The 14,071-nt window shown below is 47.9% G+C and overlaps 1 protein-coding gene and 1 long non-coding RNA gene across 43 annotated transcripts in view; one reads left to right on the forward strand and one right to left on the reverse strand.

Annotated features, from left to right (window-relative positions):
* The window catches only part of CELF4 (CUGBP Elav-like family member 4), a 280,175-nt gene that overhangs the window by 148,728 nt on the left and 117,376 nt on the right, over window positions 1-14,071 (forward strand). The window lies entirely within an intron of this gene.
* Window positions 1-14,071, reverse strand: part of LOC311596597 — a 43,732-nt gene that overhangs the window by 4,366 nt on the left and 25,295 nt on the right. Inside the window, exon 2 of the long non-coding RNA XR_014778902.1 lies at window positions 7,329-7,398. This is a non-coding gene — a long non-coding RNA (uncharacterized lncRNA). The remainder of the gene's footprint in view (window positions 1-7,328; window positions 7,399-14,071) is intronic.

The following is a 14,071-nucleotide window of genomic DNA, read 5'->3' on the forward strand; positions in this document are numbered from 1 at the left end:
GAGTGTCCCACTACGTGGCAGCTCCCTGTGAAGGGACCATCTGTCTTCCCTGAAGCATCCTGGAGGGGACTACAATGTCCACAAGATCCCTCCCAATTCTGACAGTCTCTGAGTCACCTCTAGGACCCAATTGGCCTCTCTACTGGAACTAGTGCATCATGCTGGGAGGGTACCTCCTCACAACCTGCCCCTGGCTCTACTTCTCTGGGCAGCTCACAGGGCTAGCAGCGAGAGGCAGCAACCTTGTTCCGTGTGTTAGTCCAGCCCTCTAAGAGAGCCACTGGGAAAGTGTTTATTCATGTGGGAAATCACATCACTGGGGAGAGATGAGCTATGTAGGTCAGGCTCTGCTTGCTTCCACATGACCGACCTCTGGATGAGTGAGAAGAGTAAGCAGGCTGAGGCCCTGCCCCCACTCCCTTGTCTTTACTCATAATCATGTAGTCACTCTTTGGGACCTGGAGGCACGGGGGAGGGGGGTTCTCACACAGTGTGAGTTAGACTCTCTGCCTGCTGGCCACTAGGATCTGGCTACTGCAGCTTCCTAATGCCAGGGCTGGAAATGGATGCAGCACAAAGACCCCATTACATAAACCACAGGCCAAGGTGCTGTAAGGAATTTGTGCTAGGGAAAAAAAACAGATTGGGATTGGCAATTCAGAAGCTTTGGGGCAATAGGGGCATCTGCCCTCAGAGCTACAGCTCAGGGACAGTGACTTAGGAGTGCCTGCCTTGGTCTCCCTCTCCCTTCTGTGGGAATAACCATGACCCTTACTGGCTCCTGAGTCCCCAATGGCAAGGGTTAGCACTATATCTCTTAAGACAGGGCCTGACATTCAACTGGGTTACAAATTTGGAAATCTCTCCCAGTCAAGAGATTGGGAAGATTCAACAGAGCTCAAGGCAGCTCACGCTTCTAGACTTTGTGGAAGCTCCAAGCTCCCTCCTTTCACTGAACACCACAAAACAAAGAAACAGCCATGAGAAAGGTGGGTAGTAGAGAAGGCTGGAGTGTGAGTGATCAAGATCACTCTACGCCTGGGACAGGATGTCCATAAGCAGCCTCCCTCCCCTCCCCCGCCTCATTGTGTTTGTTTCCATGTTGTAAGACACAATCTTCCACTCCCTATGTAATTCAGGCCAGCCTTGAACTCACAGACTCCGCCTGCCTAGCCACCCAGGTGCTAGGATTACTGGTGTGTGTGCCGCCATGTTCAGCTAATGATGGAAAAGAGGAGTGGGTCTCTGGGAGCCAGCTATCTAAGAGCAGCAGTCCCTGGCATGGGAGAAAGAAGAGGGGGTGAGTGGAGAAGGGGTGAGGCAGGTGGAGCTAATGTCCCAGAAAGCACCATCGCCCCCCAGCTCTACTTCCAGCCCTCCAGCTGCATCCTTGCCGAGTCACATCATTGATACTCTGCACGGGTCACGTTTCAGTACACACGGGATGTGCTTTTTAAAAAAATCCTTTTTTTTTTCCAATATAAAAGTATTCTACAGTGCAGAGCATATCTGATTAAAAAGGAAAAGGTTGCCTGAAATATGTGCCCCCCCCAATTGAGCTAATGGGGATCTCATTCATTATTTAATCTCCTGCTTATCAGAACAGGACCAAACTGGAATCTAATATAGCATGTGCATAGTGTTGTCCTGGAGAGCAGACAGAAGGCAGGGAACAGGAGGGGGGAATACAGATCAAGTCTTGTATTTTCACTTCATATATTAAACCAGGCTGCAGGCTCTGAACAAGATTAATAACAGTAGTAGCCCTGAGGATTACACACACACACACACACACACACACACACACACACACACACACATACACACATACATACAAATACACACACATGCACATATACATATACACATATGCACACACATACATGTACACACACATAGGTGCATAGACACACACACACACACACACACACACACACACACACATATATATATATATGTATGCCTGATATCCACTCTCATATCTTACACTGTGTTTCATAAACTGTCCCATAATTGAACTTTACTAAATACAAATGAGATGGGTCTCCTCCACAGCAGCCCAGGAGGTAAAGGGGGCCTAGGAATGGCCAAGTGGATAGCATGTCTTGCTCGCTGATATGGTTCTGGCTAAACCCGCCTCATTCTTCAAAAGTCTTGGCAGGATCTGGGGCAAGCGCCTAGTGGCACCCACCCCTAAAGTGATATTGATGAGTGGGAATGGATGACATCTTTTGTTAGCTCCCCCAGTGTGCCCAGCTTTATGTATTTTGGTGCCTTGAATAGTAACTCTGAAAATAGTGACACTATCCTTGCCTCATGCAGGAGGAAACCGAGGTGCAAAGATGTAAGGAAACTAGCCCAGGTCCAAAAGAACAGAAAGCAACAGATGTCCTCCACCCTCTAACGGGTGTTCCTTTATAACTAAGCCCTGCTGTCTTCTTGAAGATTGTAAAAATAAAACCCCCATTTCAGGTGGATGTGGATGGTGGGATGCTGGTAAATGCATGAAAGTCCTCTCGGTTTTTCTTTTGTTCAAGGTAATTCCTAGCTCTCTCCCACATGTCTACCTTGAGGGCCTGGTTCAACCATTCCTGTATCTCCCTACGTCCCAGCTCCCCAACCGTGGACTTTCTACTAGAGACTTCTTTTTTCTACATTCTCAACAGTCCATCTGTTCAATACAAGACCTACAGGACCACACTCTCTAAGGGCCCTGCCGCATGCAACATTAGCCTGTTGTTTGTTTTTTTTTTTTCATTATTATCCCTGACCCGTGTTAGAAAATACTCTTATGGGCCAGCAAGATACTGCAGAAGGCAAAGATACGTGCCACCAAGATGGATGCCTGAGTTCAATTGCCAAAAGCCACATTGTAGAAGAGAGAACCAACTCTCACAAGTGATCCTCTGATATTCACATGCACACTGTGGCTTGCATGTGCATGCACATACATACACACACAAACACACATACACATACACACACACACACACACACACATACACACACACACACACACACACACACACACACACAAATAAATGTGAACTAAAATACTTTCTTCTTTTAACATGTTTCACAGCCCTTGGCATCTACAGGGCCAACTGTTTCTCAGCGTATGCCCACCTCCTCAGTCCTCATCAACACAGGATTGATTATGTAGGTGCCTTGCCGTTACACTATTTTGAGTTTACAAACAGCCCATCCCCCCTCCTACTTGCTACAGGCCCATGAGCATGAAGGGCAGGCTAGGCCAGAGTAACAGAAGCATATATAGGCAACAAAGGATTCTCTTCACAAGCATCAGTGTTTCTGCCCTGGAGCCCCTGTCCCCTCCTTCCCCCACAGTCCCACAGTCCAAATCCAGATTAAGATGGGGTGAAGGCACAGAGGGCTCCTGAGGACCAGATGCGATAGGCATTATCAGGCCCCTAACATCTTCCCTTCCTCTAATGACAGCTAGGGATGGCTTTTCTTTACTCCTCATCTTTGTAATTCATTTTGAGCTGTAAGGGAGTTTTTTAAAAAAAATTGGAGCAGGCCACCAAGCAGCCTACAAAACAAGTCAGCCAGGCAGTTTCTCCTGAAGACCCACGTCTTATATCTTCGGTGACAAAAAGATTTATAGCAATTTTTTATTAAAAAGGAGAGAGTGTGTGCACTGTGGATAATCAGATCTGAGACGCAGAAATGGAAGCGTGGGGGTGTTGTACATGTAAGTTATTTTAAAATATACAGTAGATGCCTGATGGATTTTTCTACTCCCTGCTGGAGGGGCTAGCTCTCCCTTTCTCCTCGTGCCTGGCCTAACGTGATGGAATTGATGTGTAAAGGGAAAAGACAGGATACAGACTAGGAAGGCAAGAGCACCTATTGTAGCGTTTTTCAGGCAATATTTCTCAGGCTCTTTGCCTGGCCACTCTCCTTTTCTTCAACAGGTAGAAGGGAGGCGCCTGCTGCCTGCTACAGGGAAGGATGTAGCCTCGGGATCTTAAGACCATCACAATATCAGGGACTTTCAAAGCTTTCAGCCTTGTTTTTACAAAAGAAGAACATGAGGGTCTGGGGAAATAGCTTAGCTAGTAGAGTGCCGGCCAAGCACCTATAAAGGCTGGGGTTCAGTCACCAACCATGCATAAACTGGGTGTGGCAGCATATAGTTGTGATTTTATCACTTTGGAGGTGGAGGCAAGAGAATCAGAAGACCAGGCTCTTCCTCGGCTGTATTCAGTAAGCTGAAGGACAGCCAGAGCTACATGAGACCTTGTCTCAAAAAACAAAAACAAAGGGAGAGGACAAATGATGCTTGTACAGAGAAAGGTTATTTGCTGGCCTCGGTGGCAAGGCATACACATCCTCTGGTTTTAGGGTTACACCTACTTACCTCTAGTTATTGAAACCTTTTCCACCTTCTGGGTCCCAGCATAGAGTCCCATTCATGGGAAAGATAGAGGCAGAAACTTGGCCATCTCTGCCCTTTGACAGGGCCTAGATCTCTGTGCCTAGGCAAGCCTGAGGTGCAGAGTTGGACAAGGAGAGATGTGATAAGTTCTGGCATCCTCATCCCCACATGGTGACCTAATACCATGAAACCTTACAGATAACACTCTCAACTGACTGGAAAGACATTCGCCAACTGTTGAAAACGGCAGCATTCAATGTAGAAGAAGTGTCCAGAGAACACATTCTAGCAGCAAAGGCTATTGGGGAGGTGTGGAACCAAGCAGCTCAGAGCAAGGAGAGACCTTACAGAGCGACAGAAGCTTAGCAGAACGGGTGACAAGAGCATGCTGAAAGGGACATGGCACAAGGCATGAACAACGCTGAAATGAAAAATGAAATGTACCCGGGCAGCAATCGGCCACCAGAGTAGACGGGCAGCGAGGACACTAGACAGCTGGAGTCATCCCATGCTCTTGGCCTTGGCTGTGAGGCCACTCCTCATTTGGGGACTCCCAGGGCTTTCTGGAGAATCTTGAATCCTCTGAGATAATTTTATGAAGGACCAGATTATGAGGGGCAAGAAAAAGAGTCATGTCCAAGAATATGGCACTGTACAGGAATGCAGTTCCAGTGGGCTCAAGGGGGCCCTGGCCTCACCCATGTCCCTCTCTATGCCCCATCCCACTAATTTAACAATCTAAACACTAACCTAAATGCATCCAGAGCTGCACCGGTCAAGGGAGTCTCAGATTTTGAAAACAGGGGTCCTCTTATGGAGTATTGAGTGGAGAACTAAGAAACCTTCTGAGAGATAGACTCTCAGATTCCCCTTGCACTGATAAGCCCAGCACAAGGAGGAGCAGGGACCGTGCTGGTGACTCCCCTGTATGCCATGGCACTAGCTGTGATGTCTCTAAGTATGGCTCTCTTTGCAGTAACGTAGATTCCTAATAGCTGTTCCTGAGGCAGCTGTTGAAAGGAGAAAGTAAGATGAGGTAGTAGTGCTGGGCTAATCCGTGAATGACAAGCCAAGATCCCACCTCAGGTGGAAGCTATTGGCTCACAGCCACCCCAGATGCCTGGTTAGGATTCAGCCTCCCGGACAGATGGCCTCACAGCAGGGGGCAAGGCCAGGACAAGGCCAGCCATCAGCACCTAGAATGAGGTAGGGAGGTGGGCCTCCAAGAGTAGGGCAGACTGGGGCAAGGCTGTGTGACTACAGCCATCTCAGAACAAGAAATGTTTCTTAGGAGCAGTGTTGGCCCAGAAGGTCTGTGTGCCTCTGCCTCCGTCTCTGCTGCAGTATCCGCCACACATCTCACTGATGGAAACTCTGACACGTGTCACTCCTGCTGCCAGAGCCAGCCTCCTGCCAAGTTAGAAAACACACCTGTGCTGTCCCACCCGATCACAAGACACTCCACCCCCCTTCTCTCTCTCTCTCTCTCCCCACACACAGAGTGAGAGTGTCTGTGCCTCTTCTCTAGCAAACTGCCCCCAAGGCCTCCTTATGGGATTTGTTGAACTGGGGAAAAGGGCCTGTGAGCAGCAGGAGAGAGGGGTGGCCTCGCCTTCTCGCCTTCTCAGAGGGTGACTCCTGGCGTTATTTTTAAACATTCCCCTCATTTGCTAAATGAGGCTTTGCACTCCGGCTTCTTTGAAGCGGCTGCTCCTCTCCCGGCGGGGGGCAGGGAGGCAGTGGCCTGGCAGATGCTTAAGAAATTATGGGTGAAAGTTGCTGACTCAGGCCCCAATTATTTGCTGTCCCAGGACTGTATTTAGTCCTGTAAGTGTTCTGCGCTGGCTCACCCCTTCCTCCTGTGACACCCCCACCTCCTCTTTTCTCCCTGCCTTTTTCTCCTCTCCTTACTCTTTCCCAACCCTCTGGCGGTTTCAGCCACTCTACTCCTCTCCCTGAGTCTGTCCAGCCCTGGCTCTCCTGTCCTGTGTTTGGCCAGCCTGCCCTGTGAGGAAAAAAACAACACCCAACACACAGCCAAAAGATTTCCCGAGGGACACCACGAGCATTAGGAGCAGATACATGTAGGATGAGTGGTTCCAGTAAAGCCCCCAGAAGGTTCTGCGGTAGAGGGAGAGCTTGTCCAGATCCTAAAGGAGACCTTGAATTTGGCCAGTGGAAGAAGAGCACTTGGCTCCCAGCAGTTCTAAAGACAAGCTAAACTGAACAGGGCCAGGGTGGCAGGAAATTTTATACCAGATGGAGGAAAATTATCTCTTTTTTATTTATTTTGTTTGTGTGGGGAGATGCGTGCATACATGTTGAAGGTCAGAGGACAGCTTGCAAGAGTCAGCTCTCCCCTTCCACCATGTGAGTTCCAGGGATAAAAATCAGCTTGTCAACCACTGAGCCATCTTACCTGCCCTCAACTTGAATTTCAGAGAGTTTTGTTGGTTTGAACTTCTCTTTACTCTTTGACTTATTGTCTCTCTTCCTCACCCATTCCACATCCAGACCATGGCTCTTTGCCAAAGGAAACGGCAAAGACCTTCTTCCTCCACCCTACCCCACGTCCAATGTCCATCTATCTACTTCTTTGGAACTGGCTGGATTAGGAATCAAAGGAAGAGGGGAGCCCAGTAAGACGGCAGGAGAGAAGGCTCATCCAGAGCCCAGGAGGGAGGGGTAAGAGAGTTAGTGCCTTAGGGGGCTCCCTCTGATCCTGAAGCCATGGTAGGAGAGGTGTCAGTTGATGGTGACAGAGAAGGAGCGTACACTCTAGACAGGAGCAATAAAAGCCACATTTAGAAGCAGGATCCTTGGGGCCCAGACGCCTCTTCTCCCACGTGGGCAACCTTAAAGACAGATAGTAATTAAACTTGAATGCAAATTAAAATGGTTCAAACCAAACACTTAAGAGACTCACCTCGGCAGCCTCCTTGCTCATTCCCTCTTGATCGTCTGTTCCACAGAAGAAGCAGGTCTCTTCAGGTGGCCTGAGAAAACACGAAATAGAAAGGAACCTCAGAGATTTCTCAGGGCCCGGAGACTCAGGAAGGTGCACTGATTTGTCTCAAGTTACCAGCGAACGGGCAGCACATTCCGAATTCCATTTTAAGAGAAGATAGGACCAGGGAGGTAGCCTAGTGGTTAGGGAAGCCTTGTAGCCTCAGTTCAATCCCCAAGACCCAAGCAAAAGGAGAAGGAGAATACTAACTCCGTAAAGTTGTCCTCTGGCATTTGCTCATGTCACGCACGCACACACACACACACACACGCACGCACGCACGCACACACACACACACAAACTATGCACACATATACAATAATAACAATAACAATGATAATAATAATGACAGACAGCTCCAAGGAAACAGTGGACTATGGCCAGGAGCAACACAGCTGAACAGATGGTCTGGCCCAGGCCTCCTTATGGGCACTCTAGGCCAGGTCATGCCAACTCAAGGCTGGTCCCTAGCTCCTTTTTCTCATCTTCTAAGGAAGATGAGGAATCCAATCTGCACAAGCATGTAATGGCTAATTTTCCCTATCAACGTCATTGGATCTATAATAACCTGGGAGACCCACCTTTGATTGTGTGTATGGCAGTGTTTCAAGAGAAGGTTAACCTCAGAGGGAAGGCACACCCTAAATATGGGTCACACCATGCCATGGGCTGGAGCCTTGGCTGGAATAAAAAGAGGGGAAAGAAAAAGAGTCCTGGCTGTGCATTTTGCCACCACAAACTCTGCCATGTCTTCCCCATTATAATTGGCTGTACCATCTGAAAGACTGGGCCAGGGTAATCCCCACGCCTTCCCCAAGTTGCTATTGTCAAGGGTTTCATTGCAGCCACAATGTAAGTAATGACTAGAGACAGACAGGCTAACTGTGAGAGTGGTGTGACTGTGACATCTGTCATCCCAGTTGATTAGGCTGAGCTAGCTGGCTAGTCATGTGATTCCTTCCTTTCTATTTGGTCCACACACATCCTTCTCAGAGCTGCAGGCTTTGTCAAAGACGATGACTTTCCCTGATACAGGACAACCAATTGTCTGGTCAAAGGTATGGGAGTACTGCACTCCCCTGTGAGAATCCTCAAGGAAGCTGTCAAGATGGGTTGGATGCTGGGTTGCTTCCTCTCTTTCTCCTCACTCAAACCTGTTTAGGGGTAGAAGGTTTTCTGAGCCCTCACTGATACCTGGGGGCACCTGTATCTCTGTCCCATTGGATGATAGGTGTACCCTGGACTGGGTTCTGTGACTCATTAGCTAGAAATTCCTAAACAAGCTCCTGAGTCTAAAGGAATGGCTCCTCTGGTTGTTCTGAGGACAAAATATAGAAATACATGGTGACCCAACCCCCTCATGCCCTCAACAGGAGTTAATGCTGGTACATAGATATGAAAGGCCTTTCCAAGTCCCTCCCCTCCTCAGAGTGCTCACTACCCTCTCTGTGATACTAGTGCTGATCAAGAGGACAGGACGGGGCTTCATACATCAGTCACTGCTCTTGATGGCTTTTACTCATTGCCGCATGGATCCACTACAAACAAAGATGGCCACCTAGAGAAGACAGGCACATAAAACATGTAAAGGCCAGAATGGCAAGCCCACCCTTGTCCTTTCTGAACAAAACAACACCATCCCCCCAGGTAGGCCATGGTCCAGCAGGGTTCATAAAAGCCTAGCCATCCCAGAAGCCATCAAGACCTTACCAGGTCTGTGCACACATTCCAGAACCAATAAAGCTCTGTGAAGAAAGCCAAGGGGCTCCAGCGCCCCTGCCAGGCCCAGTGCTGTGTCAGAAAGGCCCAGGACCCGCTGAGACCAAGCTGTTCCAACTGTGGAACACAAATCAGCCGCCCTCGGCCCTGCCATTTGCCAGAACCAAATTCATGAGACTCTGATAAATAATTCAGGCTTCTCCATCTGTGGAAAAGTTGGATTTGGCCTAATTTCTCTCATAAACAAAGAACATCATCTGCTCAGAACAGTCAAGTAGACACCAGTCAAATGTGTCAAAAAAACAGAGAGATTCCAGTGAACTGCAGCCATTCCAGGCCTGGGGTCCTGGAATCTGGGAAGCCCTTATGAATCTTGCCAACAAGATGGGCTGAGAACACGAAGCTTATTTGAACAATTGGAGCTTGGGAGTTGAGTTTCCTTGAAGAATCAATGTTTCAAGTACCTTAGTAAATACACCTAAAACGATCTTCCCCCCCCCCCTTTTTTTTTTGAAGTCAGTGGACTGATTTGTTTCTATGTAGTATTTCTTGGAAGAACATGCAGCAGCAAATACATTTCTTTGGAGATGTTCTTAAGCCAAGGTATGTCGGTGAGGGTTCCCAAAGAAAGAGAAAGAAGATAGAGGGATGACAGATGATAGACAGACAGAAAGACAAGCAGATGATAGATAGACAGACAGATAGATAGACAGATGAATGGATAGATGGATAGATGATGGGTAGATAGGTAGACAGATACAAACATGTGTACATGCATACGTGCATACATACATACACACACATATCATACATACATACATACATACATCATACATGATAAATACAGAGAGAGAGACAGATGAATGGATAGATAGATGATAGATAGGTAGATACAAACATATGTACATACATACGTGCATACATACATACATGATAAATAGATAGATAGATAGATAGATAGATAGATAGATAGACAGATAGATAGGTGAGTCCTGCTTTATTTTCTGGTTGCTATGATAAATACCATAAGCAAACACAACTAGCAGAGGAAACGGTTAATTTCATTTTACAGCTTAAACTCCATCATCGAGGGAAGTCGGGGCAGTAGTTCAGTGCAAGAACCTGGAGGTAGAAACTGAGGCTGAGCCCATGGAGGCGTGCTGCATCCTGGCTTGCTTTCTCTAGTTTCTTCAGTCACCCTCCCCACACAGCCTGGGCACACTTGTTTAGGGGTAACCCTGGCCACAGTAGGCTGGGATCTCCCACTTCAATAAGTAATCAAGAAAATGATCCATAGACAGGTCCACAAGCAAATCCAACTGGGCCAGTTTCTCAACGGATAGTCCTTCCTCCCAGGCATGTCTAGGCTGCTGTCAAGTTTACAGAAACTATGACATGATGAGACAATTGATAGAGGATACATAAGTTGATTGGTTTCAAAGAGTACACTAATGTTGACTGGCATGCCTGGCTTCTATGGGGCAGTCCAGCAACCCAGAAAATATTAGTCACAAATTGATGCCATAGTCTTGAGCCATAATTTCCTCTTCCTAAGGGAAAACTCATTTCTGTGTTTCAAGTGTTTCGACGGATTAGATAAGGCCCACCTGCATAATTAAGAATGATCTCCTTTACTTTGAGTCAAGTAATTGTAGCTGTCAACGATAAATGTTGCTCTCACGCATGAAATCCCATCAGAAGACCACCTGTACCACCATTTAAGACTAACACTAAACACCTTGCCAGATGGCCTCTGGTATGTGCTAGTCCACAGAGATCCATTCTCCCAGTCCAGCCTAATTCAGTAAGGCTCATCTTCACAAGTAAGAGACACAGTACATGGGACAAGGGAAAACCCATTCCCTTGAGGATGTGCTTGAGGACATTGATGTCAAAACACCTGAACTGGCTTGCTCAAGCTCACATAGCTAGCCGGATGGCAAGAGTCATCCCAAGTCAGAACCACACAGTACTGTCACCTGTAGGCAGACAGGTCACCCTGCCTGCCTGCCTGCCTGTCTGCCACTAAGTCCTTAACAAGTCCTGTGGGGCAGGTGCGAGACTGTGTTGTAAATTGATCTTGGACTAAGAGAGTGGTCTCAAGCATCTTGCATTTCTGTTAGTTGGGGCCTTCTGTACTGACTGTTGTCCAGCCTATTAGTAGAAGCATTGTGCTCTTAGTCAGCATTTGATTAGTGTGTGAGTGTGTGTGTGTGTGTGTGTGTATGTGTGTGTGTGTGTGTGTGTGTGACAGAGAGACAGAGACAGAGACAGAGACAGAGACAGAGACAGAGAGAGAATGTGGGAGGCGAGGCGAGTGAGTACATGCATGCAGCAATGTACTTAAGGAAGCCTGAGAAATACTTTGTGATCATTTACATGGACCCAGTGTATCTAACCCCCTGAGAAAGAACATCATCTGTTCAGACAGGCCAAATGTTGAGAGAGAGAGAGAGAGAGAGAGAGAGAGAGAGAGAGAGAGAGAGAGAGAGAGATGGATTTTCCAGTGAACCAAAGCCATTCCAGGCCTGGGGTCTTAGTGAATCCAGTGGACAAAGTCAGCCAAGACCATGAAAGTCTGATTCAATTGGTTGATGGTAAGGAATTGATTCAGTGAAGAAAAGGCCAGCACATGCTTTGCCCACTGAGCAATCCCACCCATCCTCAACAAGTACTTCTAACTGAAATAACCAAAACCAAACCAAACCAAAACTTGAATATCTGTGAGTTATTCATCTTGGGGCCCAATCACACACCCTTCATGGTGTCTCTGTCAGTCATTCCTGCCACCTCGGGATGTTGCCACCTCTACTTTACAGGTCATCACCATCAGCTCCTAAAGACATACCTGTTTATGACTATGAGTTTGGGGAGAAGGAATCCCCCCTTCTCCCTACAGCCCCGCACACATAGACACCGTGTCATACCCGACCCTGGTGGGAGGGGCTTCCAGCCAAGCCACAGGCTTCCCAAAAGGATGTCCTTCTGAGTCACAAAGCTGTGGCAAGCCTCCTCCATCTTATCCTCCTCCCTAGACACCAGGGACTTCACAAGTCAACCTAGTGCGGCAGGGAGGGCCAGCAGCAGGCAGCCACTATCTCGGCTTGAGACTTTCACTCTCGTCCGGCCCTTGTCTTACCTTACTCTAAAGGTTGCTCTCAATTATGAGTTCCAGACTCCAGAAGATTAGAAGTGGAAGTAATATGGCCTGGACCATTTAAAGAGGAAGGGACTCCAGCCTTCATGGGACATAAAGTCTCTCTAGACTCCCTTTTCACAACAATGGGAGGCAGTGGCTCCTGTCGCCCACTTTGCATGTTTGCCCTCTCGAAGCCTCTCACACTAGAGGACAAGGGCCTGTTTACAGCCTTACTGCCACTATTGCTAGCCTGCCTGTGAGGCCTGTGGTTCATGAAAGGTGAGACAAAGAAAAGGAACCTGCCCCCACCAACAGATCCAAGGGTAACAAGGAAACAAAGCATATCTCGGGAGTCCCCAGATTAAGAACAGGATTTCTGCTATACGCTGGGCTCCAAGACAAAGACCAAGGAACAGCCCTCTGCTCAGCTCTTCCTCAGATACAACTGGACTTCTTCCCTGATACAAAAGCCTATGTCACTATTCCACGGGATCCTAGTAGAACCAATGTTGTCTACAAAGTGTTGAGTTGCCCCGGACCTAGTTCAGGCATGTGTGCTTGGGAAGCTATAAAGGGAGTCCAGCCCACCCAGCCTTCCTAGCATGCACTCTCCTAGGGCTTCCCAGTGTGTGGTTGTGGTGCCAATCAATCCTTTCAATAGTCACTCGAGAAAGTCAAAGCCCTTGACTATGGCAGGAAGCCTCCCAGGGCTCCCTAGATGGCCCTGCCCCTGCCAGCTGAAGTTGGCAATGGGAACTCTCAGCAGGGGCCACAGTCCTATCTAGCACAAAATTTAGGCTTATGTAAATCTCCTTCCACCAATGAGATAAACTTACATACAAATGCACCCAGGGCTCAGAAAGTGAGGACGTGAGGACTCGGGACTGCCAGCACTGTGAACACTTCAAAATGTCACAGAAGGGGCCTTGGGAGATAGATCAAGTCATTAAAATGCTTGCTGTGCAACCACGAAGACTTGAGCTTGATCCCAGCACCCAGAACAAAAGTCAGGCATGGTGGCATGAATTTGTAATTCCAGTACTAGGGAGGAAAAACCAGCCAGCCAGACTAGCCATCAGCCAGCTCCCCGGCACAAAAAAAAAAAAAAAAAAAAAAAAAAAAAAAGGCAAGGGAACTGGATACCTCAGCAGGTAAAATGCTTGCCACATGAGCCTGGAGATCCCGCTTTAATCCCCGGAACCTATGATGGAAACTAGACTCCTAAAGTTGTCCTCTGACCACCACATGCATTCCGTGTCACTTGTATATGCCACTCCCCAAATTACTAAATAAAATACAATATAAAAAAATCAAGAAAGACAGTTCCTGAAGAGCAACACCTGAGGTTTACCTCTGGATTATGGTGCTCACACATACACCTGAGCATGCAGGAAGCCACACATATGTGCATACACACACAGTAAAACCACAGGCAGACCCATGCAAGAAGCGTGGAGTAATTGCTGAGTGTCCATGCAGAAGAGAGCACACAAGGCCACTTATCTCTTGAGGGGGGGAAGCTGAGAGTGCTATAGCAACAGGGAGGTATTACACTGTGATTTCAGAGGCTCCCACACTCACCTCCCTAGTGTGCCCCCACGAGGCCCCGAGTACAGCTGCCAGCACAGGCAGACACACCAGTGGCTCAGACGGAATGAAGACATCCAGACTCAAGGCTGCACCTTTAGACGGAATCCTGGCTCTGGCTGCTTTCATTAAGAAAAAACAAAAGACATGAGTAGAGCATGCTTGTCTGGGAGATGCTTGGGGAGGTTGAATGGATGAGCTCTTGGCTTGCTCTAGA

Source organism: Acomys minous (genome assembly GCF_964271855.1).
Source record: "Acomys minous genome assembly, chromosome: 4".
In the NCBI taxonomy this organism is placed as follows: domain Eukaryota; kingdom Metazoa; phylum Chordata; class Mammalia; order Rodentia; family Muridae; genus Acomys; species Acomys minous.